Raw genomic sequence first — 24,470 nt, 5'->3', positions numbered from 1 at the left:
TTGTCCGAGCTCTGGGAGTCCCTCAGGCACCTGGCTGTACCTAAATCACTCTCCCTGAGATCTCTGGAACATTCTACCCTGTGGTTTCAGTGGCTCATGTGCTGACCACCCCCAGCTCCCTCAGAACCCTCCTCTAGAGTGAGTTTGGAGCCCACCCAAGGCCGGTGCTTACTTTCTCTGGATCAGGACTCACCCTGCAGAGTTCCAGCCCTGAGGCCTGTGGGGAATGGTGATCTCAGCCAGACCCTCCTCAGTCCCAGGGCCCCCTCCCTAACCATGGCTCCCAGAATGTAATGGGCACCATGCCAAATTCAGTGGCCGGAAATGGCAGAGATTTCCACCTTTGCTGAAGCGTACAGGCACAGGAGGTGGCACCCGCTTCTCCTTTGTTGGAGGCCATGCCCACTGTTTCTTGAACAGAAGAGGCAGAAATGAGCCAAGCCACATCCCAGTGTGCTCTTGCAACAACTTACAGTGCTTTCCAGGGTCCCCAAAGTGATGTTTCTGTGGCTGGGAGACCTGGAGTCTAAGGTCCTGAGGCCTCCACTCCCCCATCAGCAAATGTTCTAGGGTGGGACAGAGATCAAGGCCTCGGTGAGGATGGCCATGGGGCTGACCTGTGTGAGGTCTCTGTGCAGGTGAGACCTCAGGGGGTGATGGATCCCAGACTGTGGAGACCACAGCACAGGACGCAGTGGCTGGCTGAGGACGCATAGACCTTGTTGTCTGCACTGAGCTTCCTCTGGGAAAGCAAAGTGAGGAAGGGGCACGTGGTGAGGGGCGTGTTTCTGGAAATGATCATAGCAGCGTGAGGGGCTGGAACACGGTGATCACTGCAGCCATCGCGGGCCCTGACTCTCCCTCTTCAGGGCCTGGGCTGTGTGTCTCTGGGCCATTATCTCTGAGGGTCTGTGACTTTGGGTGTCTGTGTGGGTATGCGCACATGTGTGTCCAGTGAGGAAGCCTGTGTGATTTTGTCTGTCTGTCTGGGGGGCTGTGTGTGTAGGTCGGTAAAATCTGGAATGCTGTTATGTCATTTGGTGCCTAACTGCCCTGGTAGCACCTCCCTCACCGTGTTGAATTGAACTGACGTGAGCAGACAAATCCTTGTCTTCTTTCTGATTGTATTAAGCATGTGTTTTATCTTCTGTCTCTTAAGGTGTTTTGACATCTTGGGTGGCCTCTCAGACATAGGGAGACCCTGCCTCTCCCAGGGGCACCTCATTCCACGTTGGCAGTAGACAGCTTGCCTGGAGCAGGTGTCTCACGTGCATACCGCCCGACCCAGTGCCCTGTCCCTACAGACCTCCTTATCTGCCTCTCACACGCCAGACAGTATTCCCTGCCCTAAACCCACCCAGGGCCAGGAACCAGATGACTGAGGGCCATCCCTAGGCCCCAAAGGCTGCTGGGATTGTTCAAAGCAGCCAGTCCTGAGCTGCTTACTCTGCCCTGACTCACATTTCCTGTGGACCCAAATGAAGGCTGTGGCCTAGGTTTGTGTCCCACTCCTGATTCTGCCTCCTGAGCAACCCTGATGCAGCCCCTGGGACCTTCCTGGCGTGGTGTGTCCTTATCTTGGGAAATGTAAGTAATAAACTTCTTTCAATGACATTGGCCTGTCCATGTTAGCACTTAGTCACCTCCATAAATTACAATCTTAAGGGTACAAATTAGACCCTGATCCTAAAGAGAAAGTGTTCAGTGAAGATGGTGGAGCCACCGTGGGAGGACGGAGTGAGGTCTGTGGGAATGTGAGTCCACAGCAGAGCTGATGTTTCCCAGGGAGCCTGCAGCAGGGGACATGGGGGCTGAGCGAGGAGAGGCTCACCTTTGGTCCCCTCACTGAGCTCACAATAGAAAAGCAAAGTGACAAAGGGACAGTTCATGATGAGGGGGTTTCTGGATGCATTTATAGCAGTGAAAGGGGCTGGAACGTCATGACTGCAGCCATTTTGGGCCCTGACTGCCATCCAGTCTCCCATTTTGTATTTTTTGTAGAGATGTCCCGTTTGTACTGTGTGGTGTCAGGAAGGGTGAAACCCCTTCCCCATCTGGAGGAGCTGAGACCCCCTCTTTGGGGATTGGTTTGGGAGCCAGGAGACACCCCTGTACCAGGAGGGATGGGAGTGAGAACAACGCACTTTGTGAAGATCTGGGTCTGTGATGAGGTTTGTGTGTCTGTCTGTCTCTCTCTCTGAGCCCTGATGTGCAAAAAGTACTCGTGTGACAGGCCTTCTGGTAGGTGCTTTGGTGAACAAAGAGCAAATATCCCTGTTTGCTCTACAGCTGACATTCTAGGAGAGAAGAAAGAAGATATATAAGTAAAATTATACCATGTGTCTGATGATGGGCCCTAAAGAGTTAAGAAAAGTGGGGAGGAGTGCAGAGGGCCTGGGCTCTGTGTGTCTGTCGGAACATCTGTGTCTGCATCTGCGTGTGTCCTACAGTACGTGCCATGACAAGGTCTCTGTGGTTTTAGATATCTGTGGAGCTGTGTGTCTGTCCTTTGAAATCTGGAGCAGTTGCTTTTCCCATGTTCTTGCCTAACTGCCCTGGTAGCGCCTTTCTCACCACGGTGGGTGGAGCTGGTGAGAGCAGACATCTCTGTCTTCTCTCTGATCTGAGAGAGAAAGCCCACAGTCCTTCACCATCAAGAGTGATGTCAGCTGTGGGTTCTTGGCTGATGCTTCGTTTCAGGGTGAGGGAGTTGACTGAGGGAGGTTCTCATGGTTTATTGAGTGTTTTCCTTGTGAAGGATGTTGAACTTGGTCTCATGCTTGTTTGTATCTATTTTGATGATCCTGTAGTTTTTGACATTGATTCTATTAATGGTGTCTTATGTTAATTCATTTTCAGATACAAGCCAACATTTCTTTCCTGGATTAAATTCCATTTGGTTATGGTGTTTAGGTCCTATATAAAATGACCTAGTGTTTTGTTGAGACTTTTTGCATCTATAATAAAGAGAGGTATTGTGTACTATACTATAATGTGGTATATAGTGTAAAGTTATCTAATGCTGCATATAGTGTGCGTCTGTGTGTATGTGTATATAGAGAAAATGTAGGATGCAGTATATGTCTATGTATACACACACATATATATATAGTATATTACCTGTATATAGTATAGGTAGCATATGGTATAATATTATACATAATTAGTATATGTTATATATGAGTAGAACATATTATATATAAACATGTATAATTAGTTTTGTAGTGCATAGTATAGTGTTATATTTTACAGGTAGTATTACAGTCTTGGTGTGTAGCATAGTGAGTATCCTTACTATGTCTGTCTACAGAATTATTCAAATAAGTCGTTCACATCCTCCCATGGGAACATAGGGGCCCCTCACTGTCTTGATACCCCAAAGCCTGCCTTCCCACCCCCTGTTTGTTTTCCCTCCTTCTGAGTGCAGCTGAGGTGACAGGATGTGTTTCAGAAATTGTAACTAATTATCAGCCTGAGGGTTGAGGTGAGGCTCTGCGGTTTGATGTTCAGTACGTGCAGAGACATGTGTGAGCTTCTTATGTATTTGAGTGACTATGAGCAAGATTCTCCCAGAGTGCTTTCTCCCAAAGGGTGACCTTGGATAAGGAGCTCATGATGTTCTTGTTGCCAGGCAGCTAGACCATTGGCAATGAGCTAGAAGTCTGTAAAAATGTGAAGATGAGGTGGACTGTTAGCCGGGGCATCTCCTAGCATGATTGCCTGGAGTCTGACTAATCCTGCTGACCGTTGGGTCCTGTCTTTGATCAGAGATGGCCTGGTTGGGACCATCATATGATATTCAAATATGTGGATATGGAAATAGGTGCAGGACTTATTTTTACATGAACAAGATAGCAAAGCATATTTCACAGTGTAAACCATGTGGCCTTGCATATCCAAGGGAAGAAAGAAAAATATGTACCATGATTGCTTCTTTTGACATAAATGCTGAAAAGACTTACAAGACATTAATTACATTGTTATCCAGATGGTTGGGCATTCTAGATGTCAATGTTAGAAGACGTGCTAGGAGCGGCCTTCAGGCAGTTTTAAATCTCCGGCTGAGTTTTTGAAACTTGATATTTACAGTAAACAATTTATGATAAAAAAAATGTGTAGGAACTATAGTTTCTTTGTGTCGAATAACAAAAATTCAACCGAGTAAGTTGTAAAGATCTAATTGGCTTTATTGAGCAATTCCTCAATGGGCAGCATCCATCTGGCAAGTAGAGAGGAGCTCCAGAGGGTACAGAAAGGGAAAGGCTTTAAAGGCAGGACAAGGAAGTCATAACAGAAAAAAAGATCATTTTAGGCAAGGTTACCTCCCTTTGGGGACACAAGGGTCCTATTAGGTGGATGCCCTCATCTTCTTTGGGGGATGGAGGGGCCCATGTGGCAGATTGCCTCATTGGTGCTGACTAGACAGTCCTACCCTGACCGGTTAGACTCCATCCCTGGAGGAGGTTGAAGCTGCAGTTAGGGTAGGTATTTAGCCCTGGTTTGGTGACATGAGCTTGGCAAAAGTGACTCCACTTGAGGTCTGTTTTTATCTTTTTCACAATTTTCCCCTTTTTGATCAGACCCTCAGCTTAACTGAGATGTGATCAACATTTAAGGCGTTAGCACCACTCTCAGCCACCGCTGTGAAATTCTCTCAGGTTTCATTGTTCCTTTGGGTGGCATCCAGAGGTCGTGACACTTTTCCTTAACTCCTGTGACGTTCACAGATCAAGGCTTCAGGTTCACAGTCTTTAAGTTGGTCATCTCTCCACTCCTTTTCTGAGGTTCCAGTCTTAGGGAGACCACTTGCTTGGTGGTTAGCAGCTTCGAACCTGCATTTAAAGCTTTTAAGAGAATAAAATGCACCAGGGAGTTTGTTATGATTACATAAGCAGGACACTTCTCAATATCTGGGCTGCACTTTGGAGCCCTGGTCCCCAAGACCCAAACAAATCACAATAAAATTAGTCAAAGAAAGACACCATTAAAGGAGTCCCCTTTTAATAAAAGCCAAGTGGCTTGCTCAGTGAATTGAGTTTCACCTTCCCCAGGAGTGTTCATTCAGGAGCAGCTGGTGGTGGCCACAGCACAGACAGCTCCTTGCTCAGCTGAAAGAGAATCAAGGGCTGTCCTGGTGCCAAGGACAACTTTGGCCAGAGAGGCTAAGGATCTTTAATGGGCTGCTCTTGTCTTAGCAATGGGTTTTGCAAAATCTTCAAGAGCTAAGCAGAGGTTTTCTGATCTTATTCTCATTTACCTTTCCTCCTAACCAGAGCAGTATGGCCCTGTCAAAGGAGGTGAATCCCGAGGCCTGAGTGCCTCCTGGTACATCTCTTCTAACTCAATGATGTAAATACAGGGGAGTCAACCAGTGAAATGTCCTGTTTTTGAAAAGTTAGGGGTCAGTTAGATAACCTAAGAGGCCCTGCCCAGCTATGCACCAGCCACCCAGGCATTCACAGACCCAAGGAGAAGGATCACCACCACAGACAAGGATCAATCCTGTAAGGGCACAAACCACTCCCGCTAAGGTGGCCTTGTTCATGGATTCACTCACAGGGATTGTTGCATTTGCCCATTCAGGCCAGTCAGTTAGATTTTCTCCTAGCTTGGGAATAAAAAGTCGGTCTAATTTTCAGAGGTTACCCTTCTTAGCAATAGCTGGGGGGATCCAGATGATGGCATTATCCTTCCAGGTCAGTGCCAGACTAAGGGACAGAAAGGAAAGAAGGGTTTAAGTTTAGCTAAAGTAGGAAGTGTTGATCTGGCATCTGGGGAGGAAGCCGTCTACCTCCATGTCAGCTACTTCTCTCCCTTGTCAGTCTGATGTGGAGGTCCCCAGCGTCTGCACAGGACCAGATGTCAGGAGGAGCGTCTTCAGCTGGGAGGGGTGTGTCCAAGGTTCAAGCCCCTGAAGTGTGGCTGTCATCTGGGTGGTGAGGAGGACCTGGTGTAGTTTCTTCCAAAGAGATTTAAGAGCAGTCTTTGTTCTTACAAGTTCATTTTTATGATCTTAAAGTTATCAGAAATTTGTACTTGTCAAAAAGTCCTTTTCTTAACAAGAAAGGACTTTTATGGAGATTCCTCAAAAAGTTAAGAATAGAGATACCTTATGACCCAGCCATCCCACTACTGGGTATCTATCCTAAGAACCTGAAATCAGCAATTCCAAAAGTTCCATGCACGCCTATGTTCATCGCAGCATTGTTCACAATAGCCAAGTCATGGAACCAACCAAAGTGCCCAGCAACTGATGATTGGATAAAGAAGATGTGGTATATATATATAATGGAATACTACTCAGCCATAAAAAAGGACAAAGTCATCCCATTCACAACAACATGGATAGACCTTGAGGGTATTATGTTGAGTGAAATAAGCCAGACAGAGAAAGACGAACTCTGACTCCACTCATAGGTGGTAGTTAACATATGGACAAAGAGAACTGATTGGTGGTTGCCAGGGGAAAGGGGGGTGGGGGGAGGGCACTAGGGGTGAAGTCGTGTACCTACAACATGACTAATAATGATGTACAACTGTAATTTCACAAGGATGTTAACTTTCATAACCTTAATAAAAAAAATTAAAAAAGGGACGTTAAAAAACAACAACAACAACAAAAAACACTTTCTCAATCTTAACTAGTCCCTTTAAGGGCATCCAGCCAAATTGACCAAATCAATCCTGGAGGCTTCTGGATTCATGTCAATCAGTCTATGCTTATTTTGCTAATACTAGTCTACAATGACTCTTCCACTTTCTGGTTAATTTCATACTCACAAAATTCATTCCATGCTTATTGAATAATAAATATCTCACTCTAGTATATTAGACTAGAAAAATTCATATCTAAAATTTACCACTATTTTCACTACCTGTCAAACAGACCATTTAGAAAGGGTGACAAAGGTACAAAATCTTATTTGAAGATGTTATAATAGCAGAGATGACCTATTTAGGAATGCCATGCTTATATTACCTTTTGAATTTTATTTTTGTTTGGTAAGCCTTCAACAGTGCTTGTATATCCACTTGTAAAAAAAAAAAAAAAAAAAAAAAAAGTCCTTTTCTTGACTCTCCTTGAAGATGAAGCACATTTCCAGGGGCACTTTTGTAAAAGCATCAGAGTAATACAATAATTCTCTGTGAATGACAAAAGATTTAAAAATGCCCTTGGTTAAAGATCTGGTGAGAGTTCCTTATAATGGAATTGACCAGGAAAATTGGTTATTTTTGTAACATACAACATTTTAAGATAACTAGAATTTTGACTGATGACATTATACCAGGGCATATCAGATTTCCAGGAATTTCACACAATTTCTGGAACACTTAGAACACATACCTATATGAACACAATATAAAGTAAGCTTAGTATTACTTCTTGTTTGACAATGCTTCCCAATGACAATGATTTAACATATCAAATACAACTAATTAGTTTTTTAACTTCTCCCTTTTTATAAGGAGAGAGAACAAATCCTTTGAGATGTTCTAGGGCCCTCTGGAAAAGCCCAGAGTTAGTTCAAACTCAAAAAGACTTCACTTAGAATTGGATTTTGGGGAAGTTTGTCAAAAATACCAAAAAGTTTTAGATACTTGCTAAATAGGATCACAGATATTATGAATCAACACTTAATTATCTATTTGATCAAAGTGACAAAAGATTTTAAAGGCAAATACAGAAATTTATATCATTGTGAGTAAACTTTAGTTCTTTTAATATCGAGTGCATTGAGGTTAAGTAATCAAAGACCTGATGAAGACAACATGGAACAAAGATGATTATTTTGAGAGACTGCAAGATCTTTGTTTTATTTTTTCTAGGCAGTTTACTTAAAAAGCTAAAGAAACAAACCTTTTATAATCTCTGATTATCAAGAGCAGACCAATAGTTCAAGAAAACTTTGTCCTTTAAACAGAGAGAAAACCAAATGCTAATTTTGCACCAGCTTCCTTTTGATATTAAAACTTGTTTACTTAATTAAATTTATTCCAATCTGAGCCAGCCCTGGCCACACAATAAAATTCCTTTTCCTTATTATTTTTAGTGGTTTTATTTACATATATTAGAGTTTTTAACCCTTAGAAAATTTTAATTTCTAGTGAAAGCTAAGAAGTGAGCGATTATAAACTATCTTTTACATTAGCATTCAGTGAATTGGCATATTATAAATGCTTTTTATGATTTCTAGAAACAGGTGCTTCCTCATACTAAATTTTTCAGCATGACACAACATGTTTACTAATAGACTGAAACATCTTTAATTCCTCTCTAGATGGAAGCAAAAAGTGGATAGTTCATGTTTCAGTATTGCATCTTATTTGCAAATGATCTGGATATTCAGTCAGTTTAACTTAACTCATCATTTAACTTTAAGGTTACAGGTTACCAGAAAGACTTGGGGAGACTAAAGAAAAAGTTGACCTTTAAGCTTTTTATCTTACCTTCATCTGTTTAATTTGCTTGTTCCTAACAACCAAGTTTAGATTACCCAGAAACACTTGAGGTCTCTCTGAGGATTGTCAGTCACCTGCCCTAAATGGGCCCTGGGGTCTCTGCTGCAGCCTTTGTCATGCTGAGACCTGCACTGGTTGTGGGTTTCATAGGAAGGACTCAGGGGACCCTGGAGACCTAGAAATGGTGAGTGTGAGGCCCCAGGGTGAGGAGACAGGGAGGAGGGGCTGGTTGGAACTGGCCATAGCAGGACCCGGCCTCCCCATGGTCATCTCCAGAGTCTGTGGACCTGAGTCTACCAGTGGCACTGCTTGGACCTCAGTCCCCTCCAGCTCTCAGTGTTGGGGCTGGTCTGGCAGCCAGGACCGCAGGCATCCTGTCCATCACTGCACACAGTGACTTTGGCCCCAGAGCCTCTCTGGCGACTCTGTGCCCACAGCCTTGTGTCTCCCCAGATTGTGCAGTGACCACGGGGAGGGTCATCAGGGAGAACTGTGACTCAGTCTCTGAGCTTCCTGCTTGGGAGGAGCTCTGGTCTGTGGGGTCCCCAGTGCCTCCCTCCTCCCCAGGGGGCACCCATTTTCCCTGAGTTTTCCAGATGTTTGGGTCTCAAATCTACAACCCTGTCCCCCTAGTCTAGCTTCTCCTAGGACTGCCAATAAGTCTCTTACTTTTCAGATCCCTCCTCATGTTCCCAAACCCAACTGCCCCTCTCCAGTTCACAGCATCATTATCAACTGCTCGTCCTCCATGGTGAATCAAACTGACCCCATATTTTAGCTGTGTATCATGATTCCCCAGAGCCATGGATGCCTCTTTTTTAAAGATCATATTTGTCTGTGGATATTTTACACGAGAGGAAAGCAGAGAATAACCACCTGGAACTATCTTGCACGAAACCCTTGTGCGTCTCCCCCAGGATATTTCTGGGCACAGACATCCTATGGGAAGTCCTTTGGGTGGAGGTCCCTCTTCAGAAACTTTCCTGGGTGAGCTGTCCTGTCAGCACCGCCCCTCCCTAGGTTGGTGACCTAGAAAAGATTTATGCATTTAAGTCTCCATTTTTCAATAAAGGTAAATATATTTAATCAACAGAGCTTGGAAGACAGTATGAAATAGTTACAAACAGGCAACAAAGGGGTGAATTTCAGAAGAAAAAAAATATTCCTGTGTTACATTCCACTTATTAAGAATTTTTGCTTTACTCTTTCTTGCCCTGAACGTGTGTAGTAAGTTTCTGAGGCCTGTTCTTTACTTCTGGATGTTATTAAATGAAATTCCAGGGGCTGGCCCCGTGGCCGAGTGGTTAAGTTCGCACGCTCCACTGCAGGTGGCCCAGTGTTTGTTGGTTCGAATCCTGGGCGCGGACATGGCACTGCTCATCAAACCACGCTGAGGCAGCACCCCACATGCCACAACTAGAAGGACGCACAACGAAGAATATGCAACTATGTACCAGGGGGCTTTGGGGAGAAAAAGGAAAAAAATAAAATCTTTAAAAAAAAAAAAGAAATTCCAAAACTCAGACATGCAGACCACAGTGTTCAAGTGTGATTACTTGCCATGGAAATAATAATTAACTGACCATTTTTTCTGAAAGGAATAGATATTTGGGATTGTCTAATTGAGCTCATTAAAGTGCCTTATAATTTTCTTCCCTATTTTCCATGGAAAGGCTGAGTTTAAGTGATATTGCTGGATTCTTCAAACAATAGATTTATGTTGTTTAAAATAAAAATGATGTTGGAAAGCATCTCCGGTGGGTGTAGAGGCCTGAGGGCAGTGAGTTTAAGCTAAGGCCCCCTTGGGCCTGCATATGGAAGGCCTTGAAGGCCCAGTTGTCCTTCCTGGGGAGCCTCCCCCTGCAGGTGTCCTGCTGCTCACACCCCCATGGAAGGAGCCTTTATCCTGAGAGGAGCTGCAGAGCCCTGGAAAGCTGGGGGTGCACGTGCTCCTGGGGTGGGGAGTATTGCCCTTTCTGAGGCTGTGGTTGTGGTTCCTTAGGGCTGGACATTTTAACGTTATGTTTGAGTTTTGCACCCACACTGTAGGTGCACTGAGTGTAATCTGTACACGTTGAGAAGTCTGTGAAGATCAGGTGTTCTGTGGACAAAGGTTCATGAATTTGGAGTTCATGTGGGTCAGAAGCTTAAACTGAATTCAGCTGAGAGTTTCCTCACTTGTGAGGATGGGAGCTTGGGGGAGGCAGTGCCTCCATGCTCACAGGAGAGGGAGGGTGTGTGGGGTTCCCAGAGTGCATTCCTGTGGCTGCTCAGGGGTCCCCACCCTTCTTCACAAGGCCAAAGCCACTCTAGGGGCGACATCTCAACCAACAGTGTTTACACCCTAAATTTGGGAATATGGTCACTTTCTGAATGTGGGTTTTCCTTCTGAACTGTAGGCAAGCAGGCTGCTTCTCTGGGCTGAGTGGAATATTCGTGTTTCTCTCCATGGACTCCTTTATCTATCGAAGGTTGCAGCCCTTTGATTCTAGTCTCCATTAGCACTTGGGCTTTAAACTGTAAGGTGACTGTGAGATAGAATGTGAGTAAGACAAGAACATTGTGGAGCCAAATAGAATTCTTGTTCATTTAGGCGAGAGAACCTCGTGATGTGAGATGGGTGTATTTAAGTTCTCAGGTGCTTCTTCCATTTTTAGGTCAGTTTTGAGTGTCCCTGTCCCTAGAGAGCTTTGACATTTGAAAGGCTATGCTATTCCTAAGGCAAATGAATTTGTATTTTAATGGATGTGAGGAGAAAGCACTTGAATTTCTATTTTCAATGGTATGAGGAAACAGTCAAAGCTTGTGTAAATCTTTGGAATTCCGACTTTATTGCAGGGCTTTATTGCAAACCCCAAATGTATAATATTGTGCTACTCCTTCCTGAAAATCTCCCCAGTGTGAAAGATAGTGGAGGGACCAACCATAATAGCCCTTGTCCTTTTAGTTAGAGAGGGGTTTGTAATTTTTTTATGTTTTACAATTGTATACCCTTTAGTGTTTAAAGGATTGAATCTTGGAGTGGTTTCCTTTGTAGAAATGTTAAAATTAAATTAATTTTAAAAACTGAAGTTAATTAAAGATAATGGTCAAGCATTGGAAAATGTGGTGTCTACAAATTTCTCTCCTTATTTTAAATAAATAATGCATGGGAAAGTTTAAAAAATTCCTGAGAGGAAACTCCCTTAAGGAGACTCCCCGCCTGCTCGTCCTGCCCCGCTCCTCTGCCTGACTCCAACCTTCCTCACATGGCCAGTGTTGCTCACTGCTTCATCAGCCTGTTAGTGTTTCTTTCTGTAAAACCCAGCCAGTGTGAATGCCTCTTTTCTTCCCCCTGTCTCTTCTTGTAATGAGTGGCCAGGGTGCACATATTTGCTGTTTGACTGCTGACAACTTAAGCCTCACCCTCCCTTTTCCCCTGGGCCTTCTTCCCTGGACAGGCTGATGAGAAAGCCTGGAGGCTCCTGCACTGTGGGCTGCTGCTTGCTGGGCAGCTCCTCCTGGGCGCTGTGCTGCCCTGTGTTGCACTGTTGACCCAGCAAACTGGTTTCTAACTACAGAGGACTCCAAGTTGGCAGTTTCAGTTCCTTTGGGAGCAGGAGGATGAAAATGAGGCTGTTCTTCCTGTGGTCCTGAGTCCTTTATCTTGGGTGGAGACTCTCTGTCATTAGAGTGAAGATGAGACTGAGGCTGCGGTTGCCGCAACATTAGCGGAGGTCTGGGGTTACATGGGTGATTATACCCTATGAATGAAGTGAGCCCATCAGATGGTCACTCTTTAAAGAGCAGTTATTTCAGAGAGAAAGAAGACACGGGGAATGGCAGCCAGTAGATGGCAAGATTCCAGAGGGCTCACCAGGACCCCTAAGTAACTCTGTTGGTGCCACCCCTGCATCTATTGCAACAAAGATCTTGACCCTCTGGGTTAGAGTGGAGAACACCACAGTCTGAGTTTGTCACAGCAAAGGGATTAGGTCAAACCTGACTCAAGCCTGGGTTCCTCAAACTCCGTTAAGCAACCAGTTGTGGAGGAGGCCTCTGACCCTGATGGCAGTGGTGTGAGGTTCTCTGGAGGAGGGCCTTAAGTTGTCCATAGGCTCCTGATGAAGAAACTGTTACAGAACCTGAAGTGAGTTCGCTCACCCGTTGCGCAGCAAGCCACTATCTGACACTGGGTGTGGTGGAAGAAAGTAGGAATTTTATTTTTGCACAGCGCTGAGCAAGGAGAGAGGGCAGCTAACACTGAAATCCCGAACTCCCCAAAAAGCTAAAAGGAAGGGTTTTTATTTGGGGTCTTAGGTAGGGGAGGGGGAGCATATCGCCTTGCTGGTGGGAGCTTTCCCACCAGCCTGTCTTTGGCCTTGAGAGGCTTGCAGAGAGGAGGGAGCCGGTGACCTTGCTGGTCAACAGCTTTCCCACCAGCCTCTATCTCCTTGCTGGGAGGAGACAGTGAATCCAGGTGCTTGTCCTTGACGGTGTCTGTCTCCACAGAGGATAGTGGATTCTGGAGCCAGGAAGCCAGGGAGTAAGCAGAGAATGAGTGTTTTGGTTTTAACCCCATATATGCTGGGTTGAATGTGGGGAAACTGATATTAGGGTCTATATCAAAACTGCCCCATGTCCCACGCTATATGCCATTAGAGCTGCTGTTGTCACCAGGTACTGAGATCTCTTGAAATAGAGGCTCTCACAGCACTGAGCATGTGACCCTCTACCAAGGCACCTATTATGCCTTTGGCCTTAGAGACAGCACCTTGCTGGCTCAGCCCAGTTAGTGACACCTACTTGTGATATGATGGAGGCTAACCATGGCCATGCAGCGTATGCCACCTGCAGGAGGGGATGGCCCTTCTTCAGTTTATTGAAATGCTGGGGTGCTGGAGGCCACCCCTTTCCCAGACACCTTGGTTCCCTGTGCAGTTTCTTAGAATGCACGGCACTGAGGAGTGCATGGACTTTAAGGACAATACACATTTGTACATGATGGAGCTCAGTGGAGAGATGCTGCCCTTCATCCCTTAACTGGGACCTCCCTGATGAAGAACCAAACCCAGGTGTCACCACAGCAAAGCAAACTTAAGGCAGTCATCTTCCTACTGGCCCAAAGTTGGCCTCTTCTGCATATGTTCACAAACTCTTGAAGAATTGTCTGAGATGCCCCTTTGTGGTAAAAGAACTCTGAGAATCTCTTGACTCAGAGATACTCAAAACAGAAATCAAGGTAACACTTGTCTGTATGTTACTAGGTCTACAATACAAGGACTCACCAGGACACTCATCATCCACCTTGGAGTTCTGACACTACTGATAGTGACCATGGCACTTAGACGATACAGTGCCGTGCTCTCCAACAGGCATTCGATGGAAGTTTCCCCTCCCTTAGGGGTCTCAGCTTGTAGAGCACCATACTGGCTTATTGAGATCAGTTGCATGACAGATGTCCTGTTTCAGTCATCACCAGCAAATTGTACTGAGTCTGTCTTCATCTTCTTTGGAAAGACTTCAGGCTTTATTGATCAGAATTTACACAGTTCCCACATAACCTTTCTCTCTGCATCCATACAGTTTGCACTATGTTTCTCATTTTGTATTACTATAGTCCATTTATTACAGTTTCTGACCCATATTGACGCATTACAGTGCACAGTGCACATTAGCATTGACTCTGTGTGTTACACACTGTATGGGTTTTGGCGAATGTGTAATGACATGGACCCATCATTTCTGTATCATGGAGTGTAGTTTCACTTCCCTGAAACTCCCCTGTTCTCCACTGATCGACTCATCCCTCCCCCAATCCCCAAATCCTTCACAACCAAAGATCTTTCTAGTAACTCGTGCTTTTGTCTTTTCTAGAATGTTATGTACTTGGAATCATACACTGCATAGCCTTGTCACATTGGCTTCTTTACTTAGGAACATACTTTTAAGGATCCTCCATGTGTTTTCGTGGCTTGATACCTCATTTCTGTTTATCACTGAACAGTATTTCATTGTGTCGATGCACCACTGATTGTTTTTGTCTGTTGGAGTCTTGAAGGACAGCTTGCTTAAAACTCTAACTCTTGGGGCTGGCCCAGTGGCACAACAGTTAAGTTGGCACGTTCTGCTTCAGCAGTCTGGGGTTCGCCAGTTCAGATCCTGGGCCTGGACCTACGCACCACTTAGCAAGCCACACTGTGGCAGGTGTCCCACATATAAAATAGAGGAAAAGGGCACAGATGCTAGATCAGGGACAATCTTCCTCAGCAAAAAGAAGAGGATTGGTGGTGGATGTTAGCTCAGGGCTAATCTTCCTCAAAAAAAAAAAAAAAAAAAAACCACCTCTAACTCTGCCAATTGTGAATACAGTACCTACAAACATTCATGTGTAGGTTTTCTGTTAACATAAGGTTTCAATTCATTTGGAAAAATACCAAGGAGTCTTATTGCTGGATCTTACTCTATGTAGTAACAGCGTATTTTGTTTTTTAAAAAAATTCCTGTCTTCCATTGTAGGCATACCAAATTCCATTTCCACCAGCAATGAATGAGGATTACCTATAGTTTTGCGTTTTCACCAATATTTGGTGTTCTGAGTGTTTTGAGTTTTACCCATTTAATAAGTGTTGAATGATACCTTGTTTTATTTGCAATTTCCCAATGACATTTGATGAGAAGTAGGTTTTCATATTGCTTATTTCCCATCTGTGTATCTTCTTCAGTGAGCTGTCTGTTCAGATCTTTTGCCCATTTTTTACTTGGGTTTTTTTGTCTTCTGACTTGAGTTTTAAGAGTTCTCTGGATATTTCAGATGACCAGTCATTTATCTGATAAATGTTTTACAAAGATTTTCTCTTACTTTAATTGTGTTTTTATTCTCTTAACACTGTCTTTCTCAGAGCAGGAGTTTTTCATTTTAATAATGTAAAAGGAGGAGTTTTTCATTTTAATAATGTAAAATTTGTGTTTGTTTCTTTTTGGTTTTGTATCTAAAAATTCATCTCCAAACCCAAGGTGATCTGAATTTTCTCCTATGTTATCTTCTAGGAGTTTATTCCTTTGGTATTTTACATTTAGATCACTGATGTGTTTTGACTTAATTTTTCTGAAAGGTGTAAGGCCTATGTCTATGTTCATTTTCTGTGTGTGTGTTTGCATGTGGATATCCATACTTCCACGATATTTGTTTCAAAGACTTTCTTTTTCATTTGAATTCCTTCTTTGTCAAAGATCAGTTGACTCTATTTGTGATGGTCTATAAGGAAGGCAGTTGACTCACATATCCTTCAACCTTGCTATACATTGGTATTAATTCTAGGAGTTCTTGGTTATTGTGAGTTCTTTCAGAGGTTTCACAGGTGCAATCATGCTATATGGAACAAATGCTATGAATTTAGCTGCAGAATTCATAAAGATGTTCCATCTCCAGAAGTGAAAGTTCCCCTCTATTACCAGTTTGTTATCATAAACGGATGTTGGGTTTTATCAAATCCTTTTTTATTTTCATTTCACCGTTCTTTCCTTTCTGATATTAGTAATTTCTGTCTTCCCTCTTTATCTTCGTTAAAGTTTATAAATTTTATTAGGCTTCTCAAAGAACCACGTTACTTTTTTGTTTTAATTTTCTCCATTGATTTCCCAGTGGCATTGATTTCTTTTCTAATTTTTATTTTTCCTTTTATTGTGCTTACTTTTGGTTTAATTTGCTATTCTTTTTGTTATTTACTAAGGTAGATGCTTAGAGATCTTTGGTGTTTCCAGTATATTCTTTCGATGACATACATTTCCCTCTGGGCACTGCTTTTGCTGCATCCAAGAACCTTTGGTATGTTGCATTTTCATTTTATTTAGTTCAAAATATTTTTTCATTTCTCGAGACTTCTTTGATCCTATGTATTATTTAGAGGTGTGTTGTTTAATCTCCACATGGTTGGGGATTTTCCAACTATCTTGCTGTTACTGACTTCTAGAGGAATGCCTGTGTGGTGTGAAAGCATATTTTGTATGATTTCTATTCCTTCAGATTTGCTGTGTGCTTTATGTCCCAGAATGTGGATTGTCTTGGTCAGTGTTCCCCATGAACTTGAGAAGAATGTGTATCCTGCTGCTGTTGCATGAAGTATTCCATAGATTACAATGAAATCCAGTTGTTCCACAGTGCTGTTCAGTTCACCTCTGTCCTTGATTTCCTGCCTACTGGGATTTATATTTCTTGGTAAAGGGGTGTTGAAATATAGAACTATTATACAAGACTCATCTCTTTTTCCATGCATTCTATCAGTTCTTGCCTTATGTATTTTGCCCCTCTGTTGTTACACACATACACGTCAAAGATGGCTCTAACTTTTTGGAGAATAGACACCTTTATCAGTATGCAATGCCCCTCTTTATCTCTGATATTTCCTTGGTTTGGAATCTGCATTGTCTATAATTTATATATGGATGACAACTTTCTTTTGATTAGTGTTGGCATGGTCTGTTTTTCTCCATCCCTGTACCCTTCATCCTTCTGTGTCTTTATACTGAAAGTGAGTTTCTTGTCGACAGTATATAACTGTTTGTTTTTTAAAAATCTGCTATCACTATACCTTTCAAATATATTGAGACCATTTTGGATTTAAGTGGTTATTGGGATTAATATTTACCACTACTTTTACTGTTTTTTATAGCTTCCTCTGGTTGATTTTTAAAAATTTTTATCTATTTTTTTATTGTGGTAACATTGGTTTATAATATTATATAAATTTCAAGTGTACGTTGTTATATTTTGATTTCTTTGTAGATTATATCCTGTTATCCACCCAAAGACTAATTAAAATCCATCACCATACACATATGCCTAATCACCCCTTTTGCCTTCCTCTCTCCCCTCTTTGCCTCTGGTCACCACCAATCCAGTCTGTGTCTCTATGAGATTGTTGTGGTTTTTATCTTCTGTTTATGTGTGAGATCATGTGGTATTTCACTTTCTCCCTTTGATTTATTTTGCTTAGCATTATACCCTTAAGGTCCATCCATGTCACAAAGAGCCAGATTTCATCATTTCTTATGGCTGAGCAGTACTCCATTGTGTATACAGACCACATCTTTATGCATTCATCCCTTGATGGGCATCTAGGTTGCTTGCGATTCTTGGCTATTGTGAATAATGCTGCAACAAACATAAGGTTGTATATATCTTTATGCATTCATATTTTCATGTTGTTTGGATAAATAACCAGTAGTGGGATAGCTGGGTCATATGGTATTTCTACTCTTAATCTTTTGAGGAATCTCCATACTGTTTTCCATAGTGGCTACACGAGTTTGCACTTCCAACAGCTGTGTATGAGGGTTCCCTTCTCTCCACATCCTCTCGAAACTTGTTATTTCCTGTCTTGTTAATTATAGCCATTCTGGCATGCATGAGGTGATTTGCATTTCCCTGATAATTAGTGATGTTGAACATCTTTTCATGTGCCTGTTGGCCATCTGTATATCTTCTTTAGGTAAATGTCTGTTCAGGTCTTTTGCCCATTGTTTAATTGGGTTGGCAGTTTTTTTGTTGAGATATATGAGTTCTTTATATGTTTTTTATATTAACTCCTTACCAGATATAAGGCTTGCAAATATCTTCTCCCAATTGTTAGGTTGTCTTTTTCTTTTATTGATGGTTTCCTTTGCTGTGCAGAAGCTTTTTAGTTTGTTGTAGTCCCATTTGTTTATTTTTTCTGTTGTCTCCCTTGCCCAGACAGACATGGGACTTGAAAATATGCTAAGACCAATGTTGAAGAGCATACTGCCTATGTTTTCTTCTAGAAGTTTCATGTCTTTGATTCAAGTCTTTAATCCACTTTGACTTAATTTTTGTGTATGGTGTGAGATAATGGTCTACTTTCATTCTTTTGCATGTGGCTGTCCAGTTTTCCCAACACCATTTATTGAAGAGATTTTCCTTTCTCCATTTTATGTTCTTGGCTCCCTTGTCAAAAATTAGCTGCCCATAGATGTGTCGGTTTATTTCTGGGCTCTTGATTCTGTTCCATTGATCTGTGTGTCTGTGCCAGTACCATGCTGTTTTGATTACTATAGCTTTGTTATATATTTTGAAGTCAAGGAGTGTGATACCTCTAGCTTTGTTCTTTTTTCTCAGGATTCCTTTGGCTATTCTGGGTCTTTTGTTGTTCCGTATAAATTTTAGGATCCTTTGCACTATTTCTGTGAAAAATGTCATTGGAACTTTGATAGGGATTTCCTTGAATCTGTAGATTGCTTTAGGAAGTATGGACCTTTTAACTATGTTAATTCTTCCAATCCAAGAGCATGGAATATCTTTCCATTTATTTGCATCTTCTTCAATTTCTTTCAACAACGTTTCATAGTTTTCAGTGTACAGATCCTTCACCTCTTTGGTTAAGTTTGTGTGTAGGTATTTTATTCTTTTTGTTGGAATTGTAAGATGGGATTGTATTCTTAATTTCTCTTTCTGCTACTTCATTGGTAGTGTAAGAAATGCAACTGATTTTTATATGTTGATTTTGTATCCTGCAACTTTACCATATTCATTATTTCTAAAAGTTTTTTGGTGAATTCTTTAGGGTTTTCTATATATAAAACCATGTCATCTATAAATAGTGACAGCTTCACTTCTTCCTTTCTGATTTGGATCCCTTTTTTTTTTTCTTTTTCTTGCCTGATTGCTCTGGGTAGGGCTTTCAATACTATGATAAATAAGAATGGTGAAAATGGGCATCCTTGTCTGGTTCCTGTTCTTAGAGGAATAGCTTTCAGTTTTTCTCCACTGAGAATGACATTAGGGGCCAGCCTGGAGGCACAGCGGTTAAGTGCCCGCATTCCGCTTAGGCAGCCCAGGGTTCACCCATTCAGATCCTGGGTGTGGACATGGCACTGCTTGGCAAGCCATGCTGTGGTAGGTGTACCACATATAAAGTAGAGGAAGATGGGCACGGATGTTAGCTCAGGGCCAGTCTTCCTCAGCAAAAAGAGGAGGATTGGCAGCAGATCTTAGCTCAGGGCTAATCTTCCTCCAAAAAAAAAAAAAAAAAGGGATGACATTAGCTGTGGGTTTGTCATACATGGCCTTTATTATGTTGAGGTACCTTCCTTCTATACCCATTTTATTCAGGGTTTTTATCATAAATGGATGCTGTATCTTGTCAAATGCTTTCTCTGCATCTATTGAGATGATCATGTGATTTTTATACTTCATTTTATTAATGTGGTGTATCACATTGATTGATTTGTGGATGTTGAACCATCCCTGCATCCCTGGAATAAATCCCACTTGATCATGGTGTATGACCTTTTAAATGTATCATTGTATTTGATTTACTAGTACTTTGTTGAGGATTTTTACATCGATTTTCATCAGTGATATTGGCCTGTAATTTTCTTTCTTTGTGTGTGGTCCTTGTCTGGTTTTGGTATCAGGGTAATGTTGGCTTCATAGAATGAGTTATGAAGCTTCCTGTCCTCTTCAATTTTTGGGGAGTGTGTGAGAAAGATAGGTGTTAAGTTTTCTTTGAATGTTTGGTAGAATTCACCAGGGAAGCTGTCTGGTCCTGGACTTTTATTTTTGGGGAGGGTTTTGAGTACTGTTTCGATCTCCTTACTGGTGATTGGTCTATTCAAATTCTCTGTTTCTTCTTGATTCCATTTTGGAAGGTTGTATGATTCTAAGAATTTATCCCTTTCCTCTAGATTATCCAGTTTGTTGGCGTACAGCTTTTCATAGTATTCTCTTATAGTCTTTTGTATTTCTGAGGTATCTGTTGTAATTTCTCTTCTTTCATTTCTGATTTTATTTATTTCAGCCTTCCTTTTTATTGGTGAGTCTAGCTAAATGCTTGTCAATTTTGTTTATCTTTTCAAAGAACCAGCTCTTGGTTTCACTGATCTTTTTCTATGGTGTTTTTAGTTTCTATTTCATTTATTTCTGCTCTGATTTTTATTATTTCTTTCCTTCTACTGATTTTGGGCTTTCTTCTTTTTTCAGTTCCTTTAGGTGCACTGTTAGACTGTTTATTTGAGATTTTTCTTGTTTGCTGAGGTAGGCCTTTATTGCTATAAACTTTCCTCTTAGAACCACATTTGCTGCGTCCCATAAATTTTGGTATGTCGTATTTTCATTTGTCTCCAGGTGTTTTTTTTATTTCTCCTTTTATTTCTTTGTTGACCCAGTCGTTGTTCAGTAGTATTTTGTTTAATCTCCACATAATTGTGGCTAATTTTCTTCCTGTACTTGATTTCTGCTTTCATACCTTTGCGTTCAGAAAAGATGCTATTATTTCAGTCTTCTTAAATTTATTGAGACTTGTTTTATGGCGTAATATGTCATCTGTCCTGGACAATGTTCTCTGTGCATTTGAAAAGAACGTGTGTTCTGTGGTTTTTGGATGGAATATTCTGTGTATATCTGCTAAGACCAGCTGGTCTAATGTGTCATTTAAGGCCAGTGTTTCCTTACTGATTTTCAATTTGATGTATCCATTGGTGTAAGTGAAGCATTAAAAGTCCCCTGCTGTTGTTGTGTTGCTGTCTATTTCTCCTTTTATGTCTGTCAATAATTGTTTTATATATTTAGGTGCTCCTATATTGGCTGCATAGATATTTACAAGTATTATATCCTCTTGTTGGATTGTTCCCTTTATCATTATATAGCGTCCTGCTTTGTCTCTTGTTATAGTTTTTGTTTCAAAGTGTATTTTTTCTGAAATAAGTATTGCTACCCCAGCTTTCGTTTCATTGCCATTTGCATGGAGTATCTTTGTCCATCCCTTCAGTTAAGTTTGTGTCTTTAGGTCTGAAGCGTGTCTCTTGTATGCAGCATATATATGGCTCTTGTTTTTTTATCCAATCAGCAACCCTGTGCCTTTTGATTGGAGCACTTAGTCCATTGACTTTTACAGTAGCTAATGATAAGTATGTACTTGTTGCCATTTTGTTACTTTTTTTCTGGGTGTTTTAGTAGTTCTTCTCTGTTCCTTTCTTCTTCTCTTGCTCTCTTCCCTTGTGGTTTGATGGCTTTGTTTAGTATTATGTTTGGATTCCTTTCTCTTAATTTTGTGATTACCATGAGGTTCATATGTAATAATCTATGGATATAGCAATCTATGTTAAGTTGATGCTCTCTTTAGTTTGACCTTTTGCTAAAAGCTCTACTCTTTTACTCCCCTCCTCCCACATTTTATGTTGTTGATATCATATCTAACCTCTTTTTTTGTGCATGTGTATCCATTACCCTCTTATTGTGGAAATAGACAGCTTTAGTACTTTTGTATTTTGACTTTCATGTTAGCTTCCTAGGTGGTTGATCTGCTACCTTTGTGTATTTGCCTTCACCAGTGATTTTATTAGTTTTTTTCCCATAATTTTCTGTTTCCAATTTGTGGTCTTTTTTCCACTTAAATACGTCCCTTTAACATTTCTTGTAAAGTTAGTTTCTTGGTGCTAAACTCCTTTAGTTTTTGCTTGTCTGGGAAACTCTTTTATCTCTCCTTCCATTCTGAATGATAACCTTGCCAGGTAGAGTATTCTTAGCTGTAGGGTTTTTTTTTTTTCCAGCACTTTAAATATATCATGCCACTCCCTTCTGGCCTGTAGGGTTTCTGCTGAGATGTCTGCTGATAGCCTCATGGGGTTGTTACTGAAAGTTTGGTCTCTGAACCCAATGTCAATCCCAATAACAAGAACAGAGTCTTGAGTGAAAAAGAAAGACAGCTTTACTTTGCCAGGCAGGGGGAGCAAAGCAGCACCTAGTGCCTCAAGAATTGCTAGCTCCCTGTTAAGAAATGGGTAGGGGTTTTTATTTGGGGTTTTAGGTAGAGGAGGTGGGCATGTAGCCTTGGCTGGCGTTTTCCCACCACTCTGCATTTGGCCTTGTGAGCCCATTTGCAGGGCAAGATAAGAGAATTCACACAGGGGTGTCCTTGGCTGTTTGTCTCTGTGGCAGATGGTGGATTGTGGTGCCAGGAAGCTCTGGGAAGCTTCAGTTTCTTGATATTCTCTTGGCATTAGTTTCTCTGTAAAAGAACTTCAAGGATCTGTATCAGCCACAACTTTAGTGGCAGCCCAACTTGAGGCCACGTGGGCTTTAACAATTTGTAACTTCTATTTGGTTGTAAAGCTCAGGGAGTCAGAGGTTAAAGACGCATTTACATGTGAGTGTAACTAAAGAAGTAGGGGACTTGGAATGTGTGCTTTTAGTTTTAACCCCATATACACTGGGTTCACTGTAAGGGAACTGATATCAGAGCTGGTATTAAGAGCCAGGAACAGGGTTTCCTTTGTATATAACTTGCCGTCTTTCTCTTACAGCTTTTAGGATTCTCCTTTTATCTTTAATTGTTGACATTTTAGTTATAATGTGTCTTGGTGTAGGCCTCTTTGTTTTATCTTGTTTGGTGCTCTCTGTGCTTCCTGTACCTGGATGTCTGTTTCCTTCCTTAGGTTAGGAAAGTTGACAGCTATTATTTCTTCAAATAGATTCTCTGCCCCTTTCTCTCTCTCTTCTCCTTCTGGGACACCTATACAATGGATGTTAGTGCACTTGATGTTGTCCCAGAGTTCCCTTAGACTGTCCTTGTTCTTTTTAATTCTTTTATCTGTTCACCTTGGGTGATTTCCTCTAGTCTTTTGTCCAGCTCAGTGATCTGTTCTTCTGTAACATCTACTCTGCTATTGAGTCCCTCTGGTGAAGTTTTCATTTCTAGTATTGTATTCTTCATTTCTGATTTTTTCTTTTTTTATAATTTCCAATTCTTTGTTGACATTCTCACTGAATTCATCCATTCTTCTCCCAAGATCAGTGAACATCCTTATAACTCTTAGTTTGAACTGTTTGTTATGCAGATTGTTTACTTCTGTTTTGTTGAGTTCTTTCTCTGGGGTTTTGTCCTGTTCCTTTATTTGGAAGGTATTCCTTTGTCTCTTCATTTTGCCTCTTTCTCTGTGCTTATATCTTTGTAGTAGGTGGGTCAGCCATGTCTCCCGATCTTGAAGAGGTGGCCTTATGTAAGAGATGCCTTATGCAGTCCAGTAGTTTGCTTCCCTCTTGTCACCAGTTCCAAATGTTCCAGGAGTGTCCCCTATGTGGGCTATGTGTGTCCTTGTGTCATGGGATGGTTGCTCTTGCTGTAAGTGCCCAGGGAGGCTAGGCTGTCCTGCTGGCCAGCTTGTTGTAATGCTCAGTTGTGTGTGGCTGCCTTGGTCATTTCAGGCACTTTATTGGGCATGGGGAGCCCCAGTACAGTTGGCTACAAGGTCTAATAGCACACTCCTGTTGCAGTTTTCCTCTTAAGTGTGTAAGCCCCTAGAGTGGCTGATTGCTAGGCTCACGGTCTTACAATTGCTGTAGGCCTCTGGGCTGCAAGGCTGGAGTTAGCTCTCTTAGGGTTGCAGCTGAATGGGGCCAGCCCCAGACATGGGAGCACTCAATTGTTTCAGACTTTTGAAGGTGGGGCCGATCTCCTATGTGGCTGTGTCAGAAGCACAAGTCTCCTGCAGCTGACAGGCCCCACCACCTACGGGGTGACACACCCCATCAACACAGTCCTGCCTCATGCACATGCCCTGACCCACTGTAGTGGACCCAGTCACCCCAGTGCAGAGGCCCCACACAGTCTACCAATGCAGGCCCACCCATCGCACATGCCCTGCCCCACAGAGGCAGACCCACTCACCTAATTGCAAAGGTTCCAGACACCCCACCTATGTGGGCCCACAAGTTGCCCAAGGGCTTGCTCTTGGGTGGGGCCAGTCCCTAGTGTGGGTTGCCTGTCCTAGCTAAGCTGGATTAAATTGGTGCTCTAGTGGGTAGGGCAGACCCTGGGCTAACAGGCCAGGGGAAGGATTCCAGTGGCATCTGCCAGCGTCTGTGTCAGCATGCCTATATTAGGTCACAACAATGGCTCCTACGAGTGTCTCAGTCCCTAGAGAGGTCTCACCTCTCACCAAGATGCACCCAGAGTCTATCACATGAGTCTCTTTTTACCAAAGGACTCTACACCTTTCTTTCTGGTGATGGGTGA

The 24,470-nt window shown here is 42.2% G+C and overlaps 2 protein-coding genes across 2 annotated transcripts in view; both read left to right on the top strand.

Annotated features, from left to right (window-relative positions):
- LOC103542102 (zinc finger protein 791-like) overlaps positions 1–24,470 on the top strand; it is a 257,519-nt gene that overhangs the window by 64,230 nt on the left and 168,819 nt on the right. The window lies entirely within an intron of this gene.
- The window catches only part of LOC103541752 (zinc finger protein 709-like), a 44,553-nt gene that overhangs the window by 12,210 nt on the left and 7,873 nt on the right, over positions 1–24,470 (top strand). The gene's annotated exons all lie outside the window — the stretch shown is intronic.

The sequence above is a fragment of the Equus przewalskii genome, chromosome 6, assembly GCF_037783145.1.
Source record: "Equus przewalskii isolate Varuska chromosome 6, EquPr2, whole genome shotgun sequence".
NCBI lineage: Eukaryota > Metazoa > Chordata > Mammalia > Perissodactyla > Equidae > Equus > Equus przewalskii.
This window is presented reverse-complemented; position numbering and strand designations above follow the sequence as displayed.